General features: G+C 46.8%; 1 pseudogene; it reads right to left on the bottom strand.

Moving 5' to 3' along the window:
- Window positions 1-14,157: 14,157 nt before the first annotated feature.
- On the bottom strand, window positions 14,158-15,870 carry LOC110543839 (grainyhead-like protein 2 homolog; annotated as a pseudogene).
- Window positions 15,871-19,644: the final 3,774 nt, after the last annotated feature.

Raw genomic sequence — 19,644 nt, 5'->3', positions numbered from 1 at the left:
CAGCACCAGACAAGAGCAAACAGACCTCAAATCTCACTGTGTAGCCCGTTACATCCCAGTCTCAACAGCTCTCCATCATGTCTCTCAGTCCTCAGAGTCACCCTTTGACATAGGTACCATTATTAGTCTTTCTACTGAGCAAATGGGGAAACTTGAGTTATGGAGGAGACAACAGATGTGCCACAGAAGAAAGGGATTAAAATTCATACCCATGGTAGAGTGCAGCCTGGCATACTCAGATCCCTGGGTTCAGCCTTCAGTACTGAAAAAAAAAATCAAGCCAACCTGAAACACACACACACACACACACACACACACACACACACCCCCCTGTGCTAGCCACAAATTTCCAAAACCAAGTCTACCTCCTTCTCACCTCACTGTAACCTCCAGGAATGTTTCCAAAGAATGTGCAGATCAACTCTTTGGGGTACTCCAGAGTTGAAAGAATCATTTGAATATCAGAGGAATGAAGGTTCTCTTCTATTCTTAGTTTACTTTGGTCTCAGAAACACATGGGATTCCCAGAGACTGAGATGTACAGGTGTCCCTGAAGGCTAATGGCCAGAAGCAAAATGATCCAGGAAGAGAAAACAAAGAAACTCTGTCCATCTTGAATTAGCTGTCCTTAACTGGTTCATACTTCTAGAGTCTGACATCAGGTCCTTTATTTTAGTCACATTTAAACACAGCACTCTTTAGGAAAAAGAAAGTATTAGCTCACTCCCCTGTGTAAAACAAAGCTTAGACATGTTTATATGGAACCTCTTTTAAAGGAAATATGGAATCTCCCATAAAGATAGTTAATGTTGATGCAGAAAGATTGCTCACGATTTAAGGTCTGGGAGAATGACTGAGGTAGGGTTTCCTTAGGCCCTATGATAATAGAGAAGTTGCCTAGGCTGTTGTAAACTACAGGTGACATCACTCATGATGATAAATTTAATAAATTCAGAAGCAATGCTCAAGATTTAGGCGAAAAGCATATTGGATAAACAAACATAATGTCTGGGTGATACCGGTGAAACCTGCCTCTACAAATTGCAAATGCTCATCAGACTGTAAACCACGTTTTTTCTCACCATGCCTGCTGGAAGACTAGTCAATATCTTTGAAGTTTTAATCTGCAAGTTTAACTTTCTCTGGCTTCTCCAGTAGTCATCTGTGTGCACAGAACCTGTTATGCCAGGATCACAGGACCCTCGGAGATCACCAGGAGATGACTCTCTGCAAGAGCAAGAGAGCTTCATTATGAAAGCAAAACTCGGGACCCAGGTCTCACTGAAGTGGGATCCAGAGCCCTGAGGGAGCAAGGTCTTTTGTTTGTTTGTTTTGCTTTGTTTTGTTTTGTTTTTGAGCAGGGTTTTTTAAAGGGAAAAACCACAAGCAGGCAGTTTCCATGAGAGCAAGCAGGGGTGTTCATGCCTTGACATGACAGGATAGGGTAAAAGCCATAGAGGTGAGGTGACCTTCTACAGAATCACAATTGCCATTCTTCTAAAGTACCTCTGGAACTCTGGGGAGAATTTTCCCAACTGATTCTTATTGATTGTTGCCAGCGAGATGGTCTCTATTTTCTAGGAAAGTTAAGTTTGTTTTCTGCCAAGGGCACATTCTGTGATACCTGAGTTCAGCTCCTGGTCAAGATGGCTCCTCATTTCAAACTGGAGTCACCCAGGCTAACTTAAACTCTTCAGACCTTTTGCTCTCAAAAGTGATTTTTTCAGCTCAGAGCAGATATATCTCTAGACTGTACATGAGACACCAGAGGGGCACATTGACATCCAGATTGCTGGGCTTTGGCACAGACTCTCAGGGCAGGCCCTCTGGGATACTAAACCTGCATGTGCCCCACAGAGACTCTTATCAGGAAGACTCCAGTGAGCCAGGCCCCATGAAGACTCCTCCAGAAAGAGTCAAACAGGTTTGTGACTGTGCTTGCATTTAAGCCAGGGGAGTTTCCTCTGACTGCTACCTAAGCCCTTCATATCCCCAGGCCCAAGCGATTGCCTCCATGCTCTTGTCTGTGCTCCGTGGCAAGGGAGAGGACTGCCTGCTCTGGGAAACCTAGGCTGGGTTGTCAGACAGACCAAGCTTTCAGCCCCCCTAATCCTGTCACTTTTGGGTGACAGGTCCTGAGAACACAAAGGGCCAAGTCAGGTCATATTTCTACAGATTTCCCTGTCAACTTTCCCACCACTTTGTATTGAGGGATTTTATATAGCAAAGTGCCTTCTCTGGCAGAAATACAGACAGGCCTTTAATCCAAGAGACAGAGGTAAGCAGGTCTCTGAGTTCAAGGCCAGGCTGGTATAGAGCAAGTTTCAGGTAAAGAAAAGCTTAGGTCCAGGTGTGGTGGTACATGCCTTTAAACCTAACACTCAGGAGACTGAAGCATGCAGATCTCTGAGTTCTAGTGTTTTTTTGTTTGTTTTTTTTTTTTAATTTGTTGTTGTTGTTGTTTTTCCAGAAAATTAGGTTGAGTCAATGAGTTAAGAGGCAATGCAGTGGATTTGAATTATCAGCAGTTCAGTTTATGGAATTCAGAGGCAGTTTTTACTGGGAGAGTTTTACAGAGAGAGGTTGAAGAGAGAGCAAGCTAGACACAGGTGAAGACAAAATGATGTAGAGAAGGAGCCTGAATATTAGAACAGACTGCTAGAGTTAGTTTGAGGCTAAGAAAAGCAACTCAGTGAGAAACTGAGAGAAGCCAGATTGAATCAGTCAGCTGGGAAGGGAGTTTAAACCAGAATGGCTGAGTTGAACTGAAGAGTTTAAGTTAGCCTGGGTGACTCCATTTTGAAATAAGGAGCCATCTTGACCGGGAGCTGAAGTCAGGTACCAGGAAATATCACAGAAAACAAAGGCACCTGGCAGAAACAAAGGTAGCTCTCCAAGCAACAGCCTCCAGGAAATAGCACAGAATAAATGTTTAGTAAAACATAGAGATAATCTCCCTGGCAATTGTGATTCTGTAAATGTCACCTCTCCCAACGGCTTTTACCCAATTCTGTAATGTCAAGGCATGAACCCCCCTGCTTTCTCTCATGGAAACATGTAGCCCCCGGCTTGCTGTCATGGAACCCACCTGCTTACAATATTTCCCTTTAAAAACCCTGTTCATTCAGGGCTCAGGGTCCCACTTCTTTACTGCTGTGTCAGTGAGACTTGGGTCCCGAGTTTGCTCGCTCTTGTAATAAAACTCTCTTGCTCTTGCATCAAGTCGTGTCCTGGTGGTCTCTGAGGGTCCAGTGATCCTGGTATTACAGAATCAGCCAGCCACAGTTCAAAAAGACCTAGAAATGGTGATCTTATTCAGCAGTAAGTCCCAAAGGCTGAAAATATTTAGTTTTAGATTAGATTGTACAGTAGCTGGGAGCTTCCAGGACTAAGCCTAGCTTAGCAGACCAGGAAGCAGCAAACCTCTGAAACAACAGTTGCATCTGGGGAATAAAGTTACTTTTATAAGTGTGCAGGTAGGCTTTTCTTTATTTTTGTTTATGTTATTGTTTTAGATAGGGTCTCGTGGGCTTCAGGCTCCTGCTCCATCTGCTTCTATTTTTCTACTTCTGGGGATCAGAGGCATGCTACCATAACCCCAGAGCTGGTGGTTCCTTTCTTGGATGTTCCTTTCAGTGACATCCCTTTGTGCATGCTGACAGTGTAGGAATGTTCCATAATTGTCAGCTAAATAAATAAATGAAGGGCAAAGGAAGACAGACTTGTTAACAGCTACAGGAATCCCAGCAGAAGAGCATGAGTGCTAAATGGTAGGGGAAAGGGCCACAGCCAGCAGGGAAGGAAGGGGGAAAGGCTTTGTCTCCCCTGTGCTGTCACAGCAGTGTCCATGCTTCTTCACTGCAGGTATCTGTCCATTCAGAAGACATCAAAGATGCTGTGTGCATTGTCATACATAGATAATTACCTCTTCCCACAACATTGCAAAATATCCAGAGCACTCTGTGGTCCCCTCCCAAACATCATGTTGGTAGTCTCCCTTTTCTCATCCAGCTTCTGTGTGAATCTACAGGGAGCCTTGCCTTTTCTCCATCATTTGGTCTTGAATGTCTACGCCATTAGGGCTACAGTGTTTCCAGTTGTCTAGTTTTGAAATCTATGTCCAAAATTTTAGGCACATTTATTTGTGTATGGATATGTGCAGGTGGGGATGCTTCTGCCATAGCTTGATGCTGGTTAGGGGTCAACTTGCAGAAGGTGATTTTCTCCTCCCACTATGTCCATCTGAGGGGTCAAATACTGGTTGTCAAGCTTGACAACAAGTGCCCTTACTCAGCGAGTCACTTCTTCAGCTCCTGGTTTTGAAATTTCTATGCCTGTGCTTTACCTTCTGTGTTTAGATGTGTGTGTGTGTGTGTGTGTGTGTGTGTGTGTGTGTGTATCATGTTTTCCTTTTGGTATTAGTTTTACTAATTTTTTTTGCAAGATGATAGATACGGATGTAGTGACATGTTGTTCCTTTTGGTGTTGTTGGGAATTGAAACTAGGGCCTCATATGAATGAAGGAAACGTTTTACCACATTTAAAATCATTTCCTGTTTTTCTTCTTAACTTTTGTGATTTTTAGGAAACAAAGTCTCATAAGCTCAAGCTGGCCTCAATATCCTGAACTTCCAGCTTCTACTTCTTGAGATTCTACTTCTTGGGATTACAGGTGATCAATCACATTTGGGCAATACTTTGTTTAGTGTGAGACACGGTCTTGCTAAGTTGCTCAGGCTGGCTGTGTCTCTCTCCTTGTTTCTTTTCATTGTGTGTCTCTGTGGCTCTTTCTCTGTCTCAGTCTTTTCTGTCTCTCTTGTACACTTTCTCTACATCATGCAAGTAGGTGAGATTAAAAAACTGAACCACAGGTCAGGCTAGGGCTACTTTTAGAGCCTGATTTTCTGTGCCACTCTTGCCAGCTTCTTTTTCAGCCTTTGTTGATTTTCTAAGTCTGGCCTTTTCTCTCTGGCCTCTCATAAGGCGTCCCCACCTACCAACTCTTTGACATAGAAGCACTGCCTCAGAGACTTAGGCTGCACGGCCACATATCCAGGCCAGGTACACATCCACAGGGTACTGTAATGAAATCTGAAGTCCTTGCCACAAAGACCGTTCAAGGCACCAAGCTGCTGAAAACATGGCTGAGCTCAGTTTGCCCATGTAAGACACTTTGTAACCAAACTCCAGCTGCTTAAGCCTCCCCTGCAATCACTGCCCAACATGAACCAAAACTAACAATGAAAACTATCATTTGAATAAGAGAAGGCATGACCATCATTAGAGTGTCTATTTTGATCCTTTTCTTCTACTCAGCATTTCTGTCGTTCATTCCTTTCCACAGCCTTATATGTTGGTATTTTCTGTTATATAATTTTCATATGAAATTGAGACTCAAAGAGATCAGAGATGTTTCTCCAAAACCATAAAACTACTAACTGTGAGAAGCAGGAATCTCCAATCTGGTCAGATCTGCTCATCTTTCCACAGCTCAACTCCTTTTCCTCTATGAACGACCATTGTGCCTTTTTCTCTCTGCTCACTGAGTTGTCTTTGTCGCTACTTACAGCACCTAATATCAGGCCTTTAAGAGATTGTAAGCAGTGGTCCATGATGTCCTCACATGTCATGGCCTCCTCTTCCTCTCTGCCCAGGTGAATTTGGGTGAGATAACAGAAGGAGATATATTTTTTATGTCACACAGAGTTTTAGGGGCTAGAGTTGTGGCTGGGTTGGTTATCTTAGTCCCAAGAAAGTACAAGAATTCTACTTTCTCCTTGTCCTCCCAGTATTAGTTATTCTTTGGATTTTTCCTATATCTTTTTGAGACAGGGTCTCTGCGAAGCTGCCTTAAGCCTTCAACTTGAGATCATTTTGACTTAACCTACCAAGTGCAAAGGTTGTAGGTTCCACATTAGCCATCTCAGTGGGACCGGGGAGCTTTGCTCCCTAAAATTCATTCTGAACTGAGCCAAGACCGTGGTGTGCTAGAGCGAGCATATATGGGGTGAATGCGAGATTGAAGGAATCAACAGTTGACCTGGCTGTGCTTCCCAGGCTGTGCTTTCTTCGATTCAATGGAGAAAATCTCCGAGATGAGCATCTTCTCCAAAGTCAAGAAACTGAATTTAAACGGTAGCACTGAAAAGCTGCTGTAACTAATGGTTTTCCTCTGAACCTTAGGGGATTTGGTTCTACTTACCAGATGGTCAATCCTCATTGTGGGCAGCTCCTCCCAAGGATGAAGTCACCTCGCTAGCCAGATTCCACACTCTCCCAGGCAAACAAATGCTGAGAAGGAGGCCTATTGGTAGGTACAGCCAAAGATCCAGCTCATAGTAGCCTGAGAGCGATGCTCTGGAGACCAGGGGCAGAGCAGCATGGCCAAGATCCCTTCTCACCCATTTTGCTCATCCATGCAGCAAGACTTTCAGGTCAGCTTGCAAGCTGAGTTTAACCAGGGCCTCTGTCTCTGGAGAATTGCTCCTGGATGCCTACAGGCTGGTGCTGAGCTGAGTCTTCCTCACCCTAATTCCCTCCTAACACATTTCTTTTCTCCCCAGCTTTACTTGGCACCATCTGATTGTGGACTGTCTGGGGAAGCACAAGTGGGTCCGCTGAGCTAGCTGCCCAGGTCTTACACCCAGGGCTACATGCAGAGGCAAGAGGAGAGACAGGTGTGTTCTGCAGGCTCTGGAGCTTGCATTCTCACCCCTTTAACAGGCTGATCTCTGTGAATGGGAATCCGGCTCAAGGCTTTAAAGCAATAGTGGGGTTGTGGAGCAGGAGCTGGTGATCATGGCTTTGGTTCCAGGAGTAGCAGACTCCCCCACCTTCTCTGAGGATGCTCCCTCTTCAATCCCTGAAAGAAAAGGACTCATGTCCTGAGCAATGGTGCTACGGTCTAAACAGAGTTGCCCAAAAACGTAGCCTTGCTAACACAGTCTGAGAAGCCAGAGCCTGGTTCCTCCAATCTGTGAGACGACTGTGGGTCACTGTGTGGACAGAGTTCATTCATCCATGTCAGAGAGTTGATGTGTGACGTGTGAGATTGATTTGAAGGGACAATATAGTCAACATGGGAGAGGATCGACAACCACAATGACAAGAACAGTTCAGAGAGGACACTGTAGCAATAGAATTCCAAACGCAAGAGAAGCCAGGTAGAATGAACCCTCCCGTTTCCCCGGGGACCACCACTGCCACCCTGGCGTTGTCACCCATGTGACCTCATCTGTGCTTGTTTTAGCAGCTTTGTATCCTGTGGTAGTTAGTGGTGCTAGTGGAACTCTCCTGCCTCTCTAAGCTGGTCTTTCACATGGCCCCTTTGCCTCCCTCCTCCTGTCAGAGTAGAGATCACAGGGCTCTATTCTGTGTTTAGCACCCCATGTTCTAAGCCCTCCACCTGGTAATGATTACCATTGAGGTCTCCCAGCTGCCTCCAGGGGATATTTCCTGCTCCAATCTCCAGGATAGCTTAAGTGATTGTTTTGAGACCCTTACACAAATCATCTTCTTCCTCTTCTTAATCATCTTCTTCCTCTTCTTCTTCATCATTTTCTTTATCTTTTGATTTTTCTTCTGGTTCCAATTGTTCTTCTTCTTTTTCCTCTATTCTTCTTCCTCATGTTCATTATTATTACTATCATTTCTTTAATTTTTTAAGTTTAATTTTTATTTTTTTTTGTTTTTCAAAACAGGATTTCTTTGAGTAGTCTTGGCTTTCCTCAAATTAACTATATAGTCCAGGCCTTCTTTGAACTCAGAGATCTGCCTGCCTCTGCCACCTGAGGACTGGATCAAAGTCACGTACTCAAAATCCCCAGCTCTTAGTCTTTTTATTATTCTTATTCTTATTTGGTGTTTTGAGACAGGGTTTCTCTATTTAGCCCTGGATACCCTGAAAATTCACTCTATAGATGAGGCTGGCCTGCATTTCACAGGGATCTGCCTGTCTCACCTCCCAGTGTTGGGACAAAACTGTGTAAGATGATGACCCAAGTGTTTTTTATACATAATATATTATTAAGTTTTATTATGTGCACTGGCATGATGAAGATCTTTCAATTGTATTGTAAGTCAGTACTGGATGGTAAAGAAATTAAGTCACCTTGGAGCTGACTTTCTTCTAGAAAGTCGTTGATGGGGCTGGTGAGACTTCTCATCTTGGCAAAGTATGTGTTGCCAAGCCAGGTGCCCTGAGGGAAAGGAGAGTTAATACCCTCCAAGTGGTCCTCTGACTTCCCACTGGAGCCATGACATGTGTGTCCACATATGTGCGCATATATACACACAGACAGGCGTAAACACATACAGAAAGAATTATATAATATAAATGACGAAGAACTTGAATAATCTGCTCTGAAAAAAATTGAATTGTTCCTTCTGCAGATGGCAGGAGAAAGCAGGTAGGCTCCAGGATTCAGGTACCAAGATAACTGAACTTGTAGTTGACTCTGCCCTAACTACATAAGACTTTCTTTTCTGACACAAGAATCGTGCAGGGTCATGGCCCAGTGTCTCAGTGGTAGTGCATACACCAGCATGCACAAGGCCTTAGGTCCGTCTCCAGCACAAACGCCAAATCTAAAACAAAACATCCAGAGGACAATTGGAGCTCATATAGTAGCTGACGACCATTCTGGAGGTAGGTGCCTGCTCATTCATTTAGGCCTACTGTAGCCACTTGAGTGCCAGGCCTTCCAGACAGAGAAAAAGAGAGGAGAGCCTGACCTTTAAGAGGGCACCCCACAGTGATTGACACTTCTGTGCACATCCCTTTCGTCAGTCCTCTGTAGCCAGGCCAGATCTTAGGAGGCTGGACAATGTTCAACTTTGGGTGGCCTTGTGCCTAGCTATAAATTGGGAGCCTTGCTGTTAGCAAAGAGACACTGTGACAGAGGTGAGAAACAGGCATATCTCAGCCTATGGTGTCTGAGGATCTTTCTCCTTCTGGGTATGACAAAGTTCAGAATGTGCCCCTACACCTGTCAGAGTGGAATGTAGCTAGGTACAGTGAGACCAAAGAGCACTCCAGAAAACAGACAAGACAGCCCTCAAATGCTTCATCACAAGAGCCTTTGGCTTTCTCACAGGTGAAGCCTGGTGGATGTGTCTGGGTGCGTGGGTGCGTGCGTGTGTGCGTGCGTGTGCGTGCGTGTGTGTGTGTGTGTGTGTGTGTGTATGTGTGTGTGTGTGTGTAACTGATTTTTAAATCAGTTCACATTCCCTTAACAATAGCAAGCCACCTCTGGTGGTTTGAACGGGTCTGGCTCACACAGTCTCAATGCTTGGCTACATGGAAGGGCACCGTGGGAGGAGTGGTCTTGTTGGTGTGGGTGTGGCCTTGTTGAGGGAAGTCCATCACTGTGGTGGCAGTGTTTGAGAACAGATGAGTTCTTCTAACCCTTGCGTTATGCACAGTCCCCTTCTGCTGCCCGTGGATCAAGACATAGAACTCTCAGCTCCCTTTTTAGCACCATGTCGTCATGGATACTGCCAAAATCTTGATAAGGAAAAAAAAAAAGATGTTCATGGAAGCATGGTAGGGAGGGAAATAAAAGCAATCACAGTGCTTGGAGCTGAAGCAGAGGTGGAGAGCATGACTGTGCAAGCCTGGGACATGAGAGGGACAGCTGAAGCTGTCCTTTTGCTGTGGCAGATCTCAGAGTTCATGGAGAAAGTGTTTCTTCCAGATGACTGTTTTATACTTCATGGAATGGATCTGACTTCTGAGGCAGGAGGTGAGTCAGAGTTGAAGAGTGGAAGAAGTAATCCTGTGTGTCCCCAGACAGCTGCTGGCAAACCAGGCCTTTGAAAAGCTCATCAGCCTGAGAACCCGGGTACAGCCTTTAGTTCCTATCTGCTGTAGGTCACCATCTCTTTCTGAGCTCACACCAACAGGAAAAGGGCTCTGTGTGGACACTCTGGACACTAGTTGAGACTAGGTTCAGGCCACACAGCCTGGTCACTATGCCAGTGAGTGGGTCTCGTGTCCATCTTAGTAGCTTGAAGGATTTGGGGCCAGCTATGCCTTTGGCTGGCTTGCTAAATCATACCACATGAGTAGATTAATCTAGTTACTTTTACTGGTGCTAGTGTAGATAGAGAATAGTTTTCTACCATCCTTTCTCAGGCAAAACTGTCCTTATTGGACAGTTTGAACTGAGGCCCCTGCTTTTCTCTCCCAGATAGCTAAACATTCTGAGTCTTGAAAGCATCCTGTCAGTCATTCTCAGGGACAATTTTGGAGCATCAAATTGCCAGCTGAATGTACTCATCCAGCCTGTCCTGTAACTGGAGACGGGTGATGCTTAGAATAAGTATCACAATGCAATGTCCAGATTGAAACCAGAGAGTAGGGGAGAGAAATTAGCATTTGAATGAACAAGGGTAAGGTGTACACATTTCAAAAGAACATTATACCAACATATAATGTGGGACATCTGAATGGGAGGAAGCTATGTGGCCTTGGAGGTATAAGGTGCAGTAATTATTGCCCAGCACTGTGCCCTAGGTTAATTAATTAAATCCTAATCTCTGTGTGGTGATTTGGGTATACAGCTGGTTTAGGAATAGCTGCTGTTTAACTAAAAGGTAAATCAACGTGAAATGTTAATAATCATCAACAACCTCAAATTTAAAATTTCTTGCTGTCCCGATTGTCTGGCAGAGCCTCTGAGAGCTGACTGTCGTGCTGACACTAGGTAGTGAGGGAAAGCAGAGCGCTCTTTCTGGGAAAGGTGGTCCATGGGTTAGCATCTAGGCAGCCGGCCTCTAGGTTGCTGAGCAACTTGACAGGTAAAGGCAGCAGCTGCCACCTCTCTGTCCTCTCTCTGCCTGTCCTTCTGTCTCCCTCCCCACTCTGTATTCTCTTCTCTCTTATGCTGGCCCACACCGTCTGCCTCATTTTTCCCAAAATAAGCTTTCTTGTAGCACACCTGTTTGTAGCATGTAATTTATATATCACAACACCATGAACCTCTGGGATTCTACTTCTAAGTTTTATCACCACAGGAGACACAGAGCTGATATTGCAGCTAGGAGGCTCTCCGAGAGAGCCTTTGGTCCTCTTCATTATGCAAACTTGCAACAATCAGACACTCATGACTCTATTTAATGTCACGATTTGCTTTTCATCACACATAATGAATGAAAAAATAGATACTTTGCAATAGTATATGAATTAAACACTGCACAACAAGTTTGATGCAAAGATGTTTATTTAAGGGCAGAGTGGGAAAGAGATGGAAAGACAGTGGGAAATGGTGGAGGGGACAGTGCCCCAGGAGAGAAAGTCAGATTGAGGGAGCAGTGACAGACAGGTCCTACATATCTGGAGCTCCACCTGGCTTTTACCTGGTGGTGGCAGGTGATGACATCAGAGCTTGCTAAGCAACCTAGCCTAACAGACTGTGCTGGGACTGTTTCTTTTGTCACGGTAATGGTACAGGGCCATGGAACATACCCATTGCAGAAAGTCTTCAGCTCCTGCCATTCTCCTTGGCTTATCTTCACCGAGGGTGTCAATGGGCAGTGAGACTAGAGAAGCTGCCAGGAGAAGAAAGGAAAGGGCCAGATCATTAGGACTAGAGCAATTGAGCAGCTGATGGAAAACCATTAGAGTGATCCAAAAAGTAACAGATACCAGGCTGTCATTTAGTTTGGGTGGTTTTTGGTCATTAATTAATTAATTAGCTTTTCTCCATATCATAGCTTGCCCTCCCAGGTCCTCCCTCTCACTTCATCTCCCCCTTTTCCCCTTCCCTTTTTCCACAGTGAAGGAGGGCCTCTTATGGAAATCAACCCAAGCTGAGTCATGTAGCTTATTTTTTTAAGGGAATTTATTCTTTTGTAGTGTAAACAACTGTTCATGGTTTCATAACTACGCAAATCAGATAAGAACTGAATCCACCCAGTCAGGAATGAGTATTGAATAAACATAGCTAAATTATAAACACCTTTTCCAGGGGAGGGCCTGGAGTTTTCTATCTTTCTTTGTTTTTCTGTGAACATGCATGCCTCACTAGGAAGGTGGCGCTGGCACAGTTATCAGACTTTCCTTTTAAAAGACCAAATCTATGAGAATTTATGTCAAGGAGTGACAGTGCTTGGTTCAACTTGCAGCTAGTGCAAAGCCTTGAGCTGCATATTATTTGGTGTCATGATTACTGACAGGGAGCTATATATAGCCAAGGAGAATTGAGGGAGTTGTGGAATGGGAAGCCTCAGTCCAGAAGTCCCAATTTGTGGAGTTATATGGTGAAAGGCTTGACATAGCCTGGCTAGCCATGTTGCTATGGTGGAAGACAGCAGATCTGGAGGTCAGCACTGCCTGCTGCTCCGTGAAGGATGTACTGTCCCCTACCCATATTTCAGATGGAAGAGGAAGACATGACCAGAGCACCCAGCCAATCCGCCAAAGGTCCCATCTGTCCCCATGACGCCAGGAACAGGAGCACAGCTACCCAACCTGCCCTGCAGTGCATGGTGAAGACTTCCTGGGACACAGAGAACTGGAAGCCATGAGCAAGTAAAGTGGGAGTGAAGAGATGGTAAGTGTGCTGCCAGCATCTCTCTCTGCTTTAACAAAGTGGAGGGTTCAGGCCAGGATCCTGGAAGGGATGCTGAATCCCTGTTTGCTTTATCTCTTGGGTCACTGAGCTGATGGCTCAGGCCACCGATCATGATTAAAAGAAAGGGGGAGGGAGCCCAGGATTCCTTCCCTAGGACTAAGGACTGGCTACCATGCTGCTAAGGAGAAAAACTAAAACTCACTACCTTTTTTTTTTTTTTCTGTTTCTCTCTCTCTGTAATGAGCCTAAAGACAGCAGAGCTGTTGGGAGCAAAATTAAGAGCCATTTTTTGGTAACAGTGACTGGGCAATGACCTTAGGGCATTAAGTAATGAAATTAGGTGATGTCAGCTGATTAGCAGCTGGTATTTGTGAAAGATCGATAAGGCATCCATGCCCCAAAAAGTGTATAAAACTGCAGCCTGAGCCTACACAGGCACGGCAGGCTAGACTCTCAGTGAGGAAGCCCCAAGACCGCCCATACCCAACCTATTCCCGAACAGCTGTTTGAAAATCCCAGACCAGCTTAACAAACTGGCCGGGAGGGACCACCTTATCAGACCGGCCCTGGAAGGTGGCTCCTGATCAATCGCAGGTTCCTTTACATCTGAGGCCTGGCTGGAGCAGAGAATCTCCAAGGCCCATCAAGTCACCAGAAGATGGGTCTTAGGCCCGGGGGGAACCACAAAGTTCCGGGACCTAGAAGACACCTAAACACTGATTCCGGGGGCAACATCTCTGAGCCTGTACCTGTGGCCATGTTGTATTCCCCATAAGATGTATAATGTGCTATGCTATTCTTAGATATCTATGTGATTAGTGTCATTAAAGCAGGATTCAAAAATCATTCTGGCGTTGGCTTTTATGGATACTTTGCCGCCCTTTTGTGGCATCTCCCTTTTGTGGCATCTCGGTTAAAGTCCTCCAGCATAATCAAGGGCTCCTGACAATGGCTGTCAAGCAAACTTTGTGCTCCTTTTTACTGACCTGGTAGCAGAATGTCTTCCTGAACAAGGCCCAGTGGCTGTTTGCTGAGATCCCCTGGAGGCATTTAAACAAAATGACCTTCCTCAGAGCCATCTGCAGGTTCCGGGCCAGAAAATGGGTGTCCTCTTTACCCCACCCATGACCAGTGAGCCAAGAAGAAGCTCATCTTGTCCATCCACTCAAGAAATGTGGAGAGGTAAGGAAAAAAGACATCACAGTTCCCCAGGCTCTTTGAGATGAGTGGACTAGCTGAGTTTCCCTTGAAGGGGGCGTTCTGGGGGTCTCATGTTGAGCTATCAGAGTAACTTGTAGAGTGCTGGAGGGCCTGGACTCCAGGCTCTTGGGGGGAAAGTGGACAATAAATAAGGGCCTGACAGGCTCAAAGGGATTAGCCAAGAGGCACAGGCTTCAGCTCTAAGCAAGTGGAAGAGCTGACAGTTGGTCCCAGACCCCGCCCCCTTCCCAGCACTCTTGTAACAGTCACTGGAGATGGGTGAGGGGAGTGAGATGGGTCTCCAGGCTGGAGGGCAGCGAGCCCACCTCTCCCAGGAAGGAGTGCACCAGAAGCTCCTGACAAGGGGACTTGGGGCCAGGGCTCAGATGTCCATAAGTGTGATCTTGAAGCCTTCCACCATGCTCTCCATGTTTCGGGTGAAGGTGTCCCCATTTGTAGAGTGTTCAACGATGTCATCCATGTTCACCAGGACGCCCTTTTTCTTCTTGTTATAAAGCTTTGTGGTTTTCTCCACTGGCAACCCGTACTTCTCAGACAGCGCTTCCATCAGGCCCTTCACTGTGGGCAAACTCAGCCTCAGGGCGTGTGACACCTCATCACTCTCCTTCCGCATGTACAAAAGCACTAGCCACACATTTTCTCCTTTGCTCTGCTTAGACGGTGTGGGACCAAACCTCTCTTCCAGGGCCTGAACATCCGTTCAACGAGGACGCGGCTTCTCTCGATCATCTGTGGTGAAATACACCTGTGCAGTCCTCGCAGAGTGAACATCTGGACTGAAGAGCACGGGCTGCGAGTGCAGGTCAGGCAGGGTGTTCAAGTCCGCGAGGTCACTTTTCTTCTGGAAAGGTTGGCGGCCAGCCTTCCCTCAGAGGAGTTGCTGCACTGGGTTGGGAGACCTGGTCCTCCCCTTTCTTCCTCTTCTGCTTTCTGTTTTCCTCTTGGATTTTTCTTTCTGCTCCCTGGTCTCAGAAGACCTTGATCTGGCAGTGCGCTCTGTGGACGGCTTTCTTGCTGCGGTTACTGTCACTGTATGTGTCAATCTGAATCGTCAAAGGAAGTCCTTTCACGCCCTTCTGGGAGGAGAAATCTGTACTCGAGCAGTTCACGGTGATGAAAAGTCTTTGCCTCTTGGTTCCCATCCCGGGTGAAGGAAACAGCCTTGTGTGTGATCTCTTCAATGTCTGCAGTGGTGCTGCAGCTCTCCTTGTAGTCAGCGAGGTCGAGGACGCTCTGGGTTTGGCAGTGTGCTGCCGGGAATGCCAGTACTTGCAGTACTGCAGCTGTTGGTCCCGGTTTCTGCCTTCACTGAAGACCACCATCGCCGCACTCCTGACTTTGCCGCTGGGGTGTCGGGAGCATTTGCTGTCTCCAGTCTCACTGCGTGTTGCGGCATAGAACTGTCCTTTGTTGAGGGAGGTCATGGGCCCTCCCCTGCTTCTGAAGGAGAGATTTGGTGGTGTCCGGATGTACTGAAATGTTCCACTCCCTGCCTGGTCGTTCAGATAGTCTTCAGCAGAGGCAGAAATCCTCGGAGTCTTCTCTGAGGCCCCATCCCTGAAGCTCTCCCTGTAAGTGCTGCAGGCCTACTGCGCTGGTTGTTCCTGACATAGGAGCTGTGGCTGGCTATTGAGGGCAGGTCATACCGAGTCTGTTCAAATATGACGACCCGCAGCTCCTCGCCATCTGCGGGGGGTAGTGCACATGGTGCCATGAACTCCGGTGTGGAATCCTCAGCTTTCACCACAGTGATGCCTGACATGGGGATGACGGTCGGACTCTCTGTGATGGACAGGCTGTACTGCTCTCGCTTGGAACTCTCCACCTGCACCCGGTTCTCTCCTCCGCTCAAGCTTCTCTGGACTTCACTGGTGCCCAGACAGTTTCTTTTATCCGGGTCTTCTTGGCTGTCCCTTGCTTTGCTCACAGGCAGAATTCTCCTGTCTCGAGGAACTTGCAGTAGTCAAAGAGAAGGCCTAAGGCAGCAGCACTGTCCTCATCCCCACTGATGCGCATCATAGCTCGATGGTGCAGTCAGCGGGTTCTCCAGGTAGGACCGACTCCCAGGCTTCATCCTCACTCATAAGGGTCTGCGGGTACTGAAGGGAGGTCACTGGGTATGGACACTTAAGGCCACTAGTCTTTTATTATTGCCTGACTCTGGTGACACGTTTGATCTAATGAACTTGTTCCCCTTTTCCTGGACCCAAGCCTCTGGTGAAACTGGACTTTCAAGTCTGTGCAGGTGACGGTGTGTGAGAGCACAGAGATGGCAGAACAAGAGCTACAGGTAATTCTGCTTTCATTCCCCCTCACCACTCTCGCTTGCTTCCTTGCTTGTGCCCTCACCTAGCCAGAAAGGGGAGATGGGGGGGGAGCTGGAATGGGGCCCGTGCTTGGAGGAGGCCCAGCGAGCGTGGAGTCCTCTCGGAACACGACAGGGGCAGACACAGAGTGGAAAGCCTCAAAGTCACATTTGGTTGAATATAAAACTGGTATGTTTATTGTAGAGAAATTTGGAAAATCGCAAGCTAAAACTCAGCTTCTGGAGAAGAATGCCATCTTAATAGTAGGTGTAAACACACACAAATACACACACACACACACACACACACACAGGGCTATTAGTTTTGTTTTGCTCTGTTCTGAGCCTGGATCTAGTTACTTCGCTCAGGTTGGCCTTGGTCTCCCATTGGTATCAAGCCTGGCCTTGCTTCTTACAAAGGTGGAATGCACACACAATGTTTGGAATCATAAGAGTATAAGTATTAGATATTTCTCCTGAAATCTCTTGCAAACATGCACACTGTGCAATGGGCGTCCAGTGCTCTGCATGCTTCATGGCTTACTTAGGTCCCATTGTTGGACATTGAGGTAATTCTCAGCGTTTTGCTACAAGCAGCACTACCACAGGCAGGAAGGGGCTCCTTTTTTTTTATTTTATTTTATTTTTTTCAAGATAAAGACTCGTTGGTTGGAAAAGAAGACCTTTAGCTGTGCCAAAAGCACATGACACTTTCTGCAGATGCATCTTCACTAGTCCTCTCTGTTCAGATGGTGGCCATATGAGACTATTTAATTTAAACAAAATTAAAAGTTCATGCCCTCATTTGCATGGGGAACACATATGGCAAGTAGCTACTGTTCTGGGCAGCAGGAACTCAGCTCTTCCGTCTTTCTAAAGAATTCTACCATGCAGTTCAAGTCCACCAGTCCACACTGTCCCTAGCAAGACAGGACACAGGTGTCCAGTGCTGGACACTGTGATGCCCTAAAACACTCTGCCAGCCTAATGCACACTATCCCGTTTGAGCCTTTTCATTTCCTTCATTATTAGGGATTCAGATGCTGTTGTTCATGCATTAACTTTCACATATATTTTTCTTTGGAAGTTAAGATGTTAGGCTATTTTCTGACTAGCTTTTCCATACCAAGATCAGTCTTTGGAGAGTAAATTAGGTTGCAGAACCTTTGCAGCTTACTGCATTTCCCTTATGCTAGTGTTCACCCGCTGAAGAGCACAGTGCTCAGCTAGGCAAAGCTCCCTCTAGTTTTCTTCCTGGCTTGTGTATTCCTGTCATTCTCTGTAAGACACAACCCTGAGGCTACACAGACATCCCTCATTATTTGCCAAAGAACATTAAAAAAATAATAATGACCCGATTACCCACTCATTTAAGTGCTCACAGGTGCTTATATTTTTTTCTACTTTGTCCACATACACTTTGAACTTGTCAAACTGTTTTCAATAGTTTGCCTTCTAGAACATTTCAGTATTTGCAGAGAAATTATGTCTTCCCTATTCTTTTCCAAAAGAAACAAAAATTATACCTTTTGATCTAGTCTTTCTCCTCTCAAAAATAATCCTGAGATGAATCTTTTGAACGCTTCCATCACCTCAAGAAATTTCACTTATAAATTGGACCAGAAGTTCAAATTATAGATTTGGTGTGGATGTGGGACACCTGGTTACGTTCATAGCAGCGGGGCCGTCCTCTGGGGACATGGTGACTTTGCTTGTTCAAGTTTCCCAGGGGCCCTTGGAACTGGTTGGGCTGTGGCTTTAGTTGTTATTATTTGTTTGCTTGTCTTTTGAGGCAGTCTTAATTGGTAATCCAGATTAGCTTCAAACCCACTATGTAGCCTGGGAGCCCAGGAGCCCAGGAGCCCAGGATTCCCTTGAACTCCTGCTCTTTTCCCTCCACCTCCCAACTGCAGGGTTTCCAGGCATGAACCACCTCCGCAGTGGGTTATGGTGCAGGGGAACAACCCCGGGCTTAGGCACTCTAGGCAAGCATCCTGCTAACTGAGGGGCAGCTCAGGCCCCAAAGCTCCTAAGGGCACAGTGGGGAGCCCCTTTGGTTCCAGACACAGTCCCAGAGTCTCCCTGAACCAGGAGCGCCAGCTCCCACCTGCTAAAGTAACAAACGAGTTCCCATTTCTTAGCCCAGGCCTGAATTCCAGTATCCACCTTCTTGTAAATCTGCAAGAGAGAGAGCTCACTTTATCCAGAAGAACCTGGAGCTCAGCACAGTTTTCCTGCGGAAAACCAACCCCAGCAGCAAGGGCGAAGCACATTTGGTGTCCAGCAGCCAACTTATTTTTCAGGCCTCTTGTTCCAACTCCCAAATACTTTCCAGCCTGTGAGATTCATCTCCCACCACTGTAACCGCCAGCGCCTCTCCTGGCACTGGCACGGAGCTAAGGAGCCTGGATCTTGAGGGACTTTTTATTGTTGTAGCTGCTTCTCAGCAGAGTGCCTGAAGCATACTTGAGTGACTGTGACTTGGCAACCCTGTGGGGATCTGGAAAGTATGGAACTGGCCTTGAATCCATTTTAGTCAGGAGGCCAATCTCGCTGGCTTCCCTGGCAGCCCATCAGTCAAAAGCCAAAAGCCCAAACTCACCTACAGCTCAGTTCTGAAGGCAATGATTCTGGGGGCATTTGCCAGTGTCTGAAATCATTTTTGGTTGATAACTCTTAGGCGGAAGAGTGGCAGTGATTTTGGCATCTGTCTATAGGGTAGGGAGCAGGACAGGTGCTCAGCACCCTGCAGGGGCGGGCCTGGGAGACAAAGTCCCTACAAAGGACCAGCTGGAGCCTCTGAGGTAGAGACTCCAAGGCTTGGACTTCCAATGAGTGCCCAGGGTCATCAGGCATCATGCCAGGAGAACAAACATTGCATTTGTGGCCGGACATTTGTAAAAGGAGATGGCTGGCTTTTAAGAGTGCCCTTGCCTCTAACTTTGGAAGTGTCTGAAAGTTCTATCTCTTGTAATCCCTTCTCCTCAAGGTGGGAAGTAATCAGACAGCTAGAGCCAACTGCATCCTTTCCGGGTGGGACTTGCAAGCTTGGGACCAGGGACATCAAGAAAAACAGACTAAGTAGCCTAGATGCCCCTCAGCTGGGGACCTGAGCCCAGCTGTGTCTTGCCCTAGGGGACGGACCGCCCCAAAGCACCATCCTCTAGGCACTTACTTGTCCAGGATGAAATAAAGATCGAAACCCCCCTCCCGCCCCCCCCCCCCCGGAGCAAGCTGGTCTGCAGTCCTCCAGGAGGCCCCATATCCAGCCCGCACCAGTAGGAGCACCTCCATGCAGAGTCCCCGCAGGCCCGCGCCCGGGCACCCCACGAAATCCATGTTGCTGCTGGACCGCTGGCCTCTCTTGTGTCCCTGGGACATCAGAGACGCGCCATAGGCCGCCTGGGCTCCTTTCGGGTCCCCAGGCTCCCTGAAAACACATGGAAGCAACTGTCCAAAGTTCAAGGATTTCGCTCTGGTTTCTGCTGGTTCTGAGCCTCGGTGTCCAGTTTCATGGACCCCAGGGCGCTGTGCTCTGTGGAG

This window comes from Meriones unguiculatus, chromosome 9, assembly GCF_030254825.1.
Source record: "Meriones unguiculatus strain TT.TT164.6M chromosome 9, Bangor_MerUng_6.1, whole genome shotgun sequence".
In the NCBI taxonomy this organism is placed as follows: Eukaryota; Metazoa; Chordata; class Mammalia; order Rodentia; family Muridae; genus Meriones; species Meriones unguiculatus.
Note: the sequence above shows the minus strand (reverse complement) of the source record. Positions and strands in the feature narration are given on the sequence as shown.